Genomic DNA, 4,541 nt, shown 5'->3' with positions numbered 1-4,541 from the left:
AGTATAAGCTACAATTACTTTTTGAAGTAAGGTTTTCTAATGTCAACATAAAGGAATAATATTTTAATTTCTCATGCACATATCAATTAAGTAGATATATAATAACAGACAGGAACTCAAGTTCAGTCAATATGCTACATTCATGGTAATTATAATAGAGACAGAGGATTTTTTTTTTTAAATAAAAATTGAGGGGATGGGGCAAGAGGTTATTAGATAACAGTTTCAATACACCAAGATAGTGAAAACAATGATTATTGTCCTTTTAAAAAAAATTTCTCAATCTAAGACAATGATAACAGCATGCACAAATTATCCACACTGGTTTTCAGCCCTCTGCTGGTGAGATGAATTTTTCTTTTCTTTTCTTTTTTTTTCAAATATCCAAATAGGCCTGGACTCTTCTTGGTAATGGGCAAAGAAGCTTTTGTAGGCAAGTCCCAGCCCAAATCCATGGCACTCTCAGCCAGCTGCTTCACAAAGAGAAAGTGTCTTACCCTTTTTTACTCCCATGCTGGTAATCTGGGCCATGGTGAATCCAGTCATCGCTCTTTTAACTCATTTGATCAGTTTTAACGGGCAGTTTTTCTCCAGTGGCTCCATTGACCAGCAGTCACCAAACTTGTTAGGTAAAGAAGAAATTTATCTAAGGGATTTTGCAAATATTGCATGTTCTTCCCTTGCTGAGTATTTCTCCTTTGAAGAAGGGCATACAGAAGACCCACCTGGTAACTTGTTTAATAATTAGAATTTTGGGGGCGCCTGGGTGGTGCAGTCAGTTGAGCGACCAACTCTTGGTTTCACCTCAGGTTATGATCTCAGGGTCTTAAGCCCAAGCCCTGCATGGGGCTCCAGTCTCAGCAAGGAGTCTGCTTGAGATTCTCTCTTTCTCCCTCTGCCCCTCCTGCTTATGCTCTCCCTCTCTCTAAAATAATAAATAAATAAATTGTTAAAAATAATAAGAATTAGAATTTGTTCATTCCAGCTTTTTTCCCCCAAGGGGAAAAAATAATCACATGTATAGAATGTGTGGGTGAAGTCCTTGGTTCATAAAGGAGAATCTGACCAAGGAAGTCTCATAACACCTTTTCGTGTTTGTATGTGTTTTCATTGTGTGCTCTGCTTTACCTTATGTTCTCAACATGCTAGTTGTTCGATGGGGCATAGGCCACAACAGCACATAGTGGGGTATGTTAGGAAGACACATTACACACTGGGTGCCAGAACGATCTCTTAGTAGCATGTTCCCAACTTTCAATGACTATGGTCATATACTCAGGACAGTTTTATAGTCCAAATCACACATGTTATATCAAAAGCATCTGGTCCATAGTTTCTATAGTTCTTCTGATGAGGGACTATGTGGGTTTAGTAACCAGTAGGATGAGATTAACTTTTCTGATCGGTTGCACAGTTGCTCACAATGCTAGATTCAAAGTCTGGCTTCATATGTGGGCTTCTAAGAACAGGGATTCCAAAGCAATCCTACATAATGGTTTGGATTGGGTGGCCAGGCAATTCCCCTTGTTCTTATTCATTTCCTTACCCTATTTCCCCCTTGATCCCACTCAAGCAGTGGTCTCTCCAAAAAACACATAAATGTATTTGTACAAAAATTTATTGCCATTTTAAAAATTTATGTTTTAAAGGACATATATCACACAGTTTGCAAGTGATAAAGTATACAATATTCTTCCTTGTAAATTTTAGTCAGTTGATTCTCACAGAACACTTCCCTTGATCTTTTGCCAAACTCTTGTGTCTACGTCAACCCATGGTTGCAACTGATAAGCAAATGTAGTTTTAACAAGAATATCGGTTGATGTTTTTATTTACATTAACAAGTAAGGTGAAACAATGAAGATATTCAAACTTTTACTTGATCATCGTGGACATTATTGACTTCCTTGTTGAATCAGATAATTTTCTAATGCAGGAAGAATATTTCCTCAAATTTTTGTGCTGTTCACAGTGTAATGGCTACAGATGTGACAATCTTAAAGTTTAATCTGCATTGTTAATATTTCCTCCATCCCTTCTTCTGTCTAGACAGTCATTAAACCAATAAATCAAGCCCTAACTTATAGCAGTTGTCAACTCCCATGTCATAAATACTCCCACCATTGCAGACTTCAAGCTACCAAAGTGACATTGAATGTGAACCTGGGGAGAGATACACAGTAGCACACCATTATATACTATTCATATCATATAAATACAGTAGATGTTAAAACCTCAAAAGGTTAGATGGTAAACAGGAAGTGATGAGTTTGTTTTTTTAATATAACTGATTTAATTATAAATGTATACAATTTAATTTTCAATAATGGCTGTGTTTAACAGTTGGTCTTCAAAATTTCTGAATTTAGCCATAAGTTCTTATAAGCTGGTAGGAGCCAGCTTCAGCACACACTGCACCCAACCCACAGAATCTTACATTACAACACCAACGTTAGTAGGGAATGCTTTAAACTACAGGTAATAGTATCTGGCTAAGAAGGGCTAGATTTAGCTTCAGGAGGTAAAGGATCTTTGTTCATTGAGATCTGTTAAAGTACCTAGAACAGCTCCCAACATACTAGACATGCTTTAGTAAACTTTGCTGAATTGAATTTGTTGAAATAACAGAGGCGTTTAGTTATCACACACAGTGAGAAGTCTCAGTGCAGGTGGTTCCAAAGCCAGTCCATCCAGGGCACTGGATCAACCACTCTGAGGTTCTGGCCTTCTCCTTATGGCTGGCAAGGTGGCTGCCACAGCCCCACTCATACCCTCACATCGAAAGGAGGAAGCAGCAATAGCCATGCTGTAAGTGACATGTCCTCAAGTGCTTTCCTGTTTTCTCAGTTAGGTCAAACACGATCAGTTGCAAGGAGGCTGAGATAGCAGAAGCCCCCTTTTTGGACCCTGTGATGGGAAATAGGTAAAGAAAAAGAAGGTCAGGTATCATTACACTATCAAATAATTTCCTTGGTTTCCTACTAGGCCAATTCAATGCTAGGAATCAAGTGGTACAAATACTTATTTTGGTTCAAGTGTCGTCTGAATATAATCATTGCTCTGGAATTTTTTACTTGTATTGAGCTCCTTGAAGTATTGTTTTAAAATAAAATGTGTAGGGGCACCCGGGTGGCTCCGTCAGTTAAGCGTCTGCCTTCGGCTGAGGCGTGATACCAGGGTCCTAGGATGGAGCCCCACACCAGGCTCCCTGCTCAGTGGGGAGTCTGCCTCTCCCTCTGCCCCTCCCCCTGCTCATGCTCTCTCTCTCTCTCTCTCGCTCGATTGCTCTCTGGCTCTGCACTCTCTCTCTCAAATAAATAAATATAATCTTTAAAAAATAAAATGTGGGGCGCCTGGGTGGCTCAGATGGTTAAGCGACTGCCTTCAGCTCAGGTCATGATCCTGGAGTCCCGGGATCGAGTCCCGCATCGGGCTCCCTGCTCGGCAGGGAGTCTGCTTCTCCCTCTGACCTTCCCCCCTCTCATGCTCTCTCTCTCATTGTCTCTCAAATGAATAAATAAAATCTTTAAAAATAAATAAATAAAAAAAATAAAAAATAAAATGTGTAATGAATCCAGGAAGAATCATTACACATTTTATTTATTTTTTAAAAGATTATAATTAACCTTTTGAAGGAAATCTAGGATCAACTGCTTATGTACAATTTGACTAAAGAAGGTTTGTATCAGATTATCACAAATCAGATTTGTTATAATAACATAGCTACAAAGAAAAAAAATCCCTTGTAAAAATGCTCTAGCCCATAAAACATTCAAATAAAATAACAACAAATACAATAACATTCTACAGAGAATTTGAACAGTTTTTGGGAATATATTCTCCTGGATTTTGATCCACGTTAGTATTACTAATAAAGAAAACAACTGAAAACTAGTCACACACAAAATATTTGCACTCAAACAACCCTCAAATATTTTGAGGGGCCTCCTTCTACCCATGACTCAGGGAGCCCAAGGAAATAAATGCAGCTTACTTGGGGATCCCAAGGTCTGTTGGCACAGATTCTGGTCACTGAAGAAGATTCTTTCCCATCTGTCATGATCCAGACACATCTGTGGCAGAAAGAATCCCTGAGTTCAGGAAAAGGCAGCAAATAAATGTCAGAATTAATACCGTCTGGGGTTTACTCTTTTCAGACTCAGAAAACAATCATAGGACTTAGAACTACAATGGACTCTAGAGATTATCTTCTTCGCTTACATTCAAAACTGTGTTCTCCTTGCTGAGGTAATTCTAGAAAATGGTTTTATACAGAAGAAATGGGGCATTTTACTTAAGACTTGTGTACTGTAAATCTAAAAACAAAACAACTATAATACCTAGCTTTTCCAAACATGATGTAACCGTGGGATGCCCGCCCCCTTTCATTTTGAAATGGAGCACATATTTTTTTTTTAATTATGGTAAAAGACATATAATAAGCACCCTGGTTTTGATCAGATTGTATATTTAGGTAGCTTTGTTTTTTTTCTAAGGTCCTGAAGACATTTCTAATATTTCTAATATCTGCAAGATGCTTA

General features: G+C 38.3%; 1 long non-coding RNA gene across 1 annotated transcript; it reads right to left on the bottom strand.

The window, feature by feature from the left end:
• Positions 1 to 1,602: 1,602 nt before the first annotated feature.
• On the bottom strand, positions 1,603 to 4,094 carry LOC145720827 (uncharacterized). The gene is made up of 2 exons (XR_014144035.1): positions 3,995 to 4,094; positions 1,603 to 2,907 (listed from the first exon to the last, which is right to left on the bottom strand). It is a non-coding gene; the product is annotated as an uncharacterized LOC145720827 (long non-coding RNA).
• Positions 4,095 to 4,541: the final 447 nt, after the last annotated feature.

The sequence above is a fragment of the Leptonychotes weddellii genome, chromosome 3 (assembly GCF_054177405.1).
Source record: "Leptonychotes weddellii isolate Sample4059 chromosome 3, ASM5417740v2, whole genome shotgun sequence".
Taxonomy (NCBI): Eukaryota; Metazoa; Chordata; class Mammalia; order Carnivora; family Phocidae; genus Leptonychotes; species Leptonychotes weddellii.
Note: the sequence above shows the minus strand (reverse complement) of the source record. Positions and strands in the feature narration are given on the sequence as shown.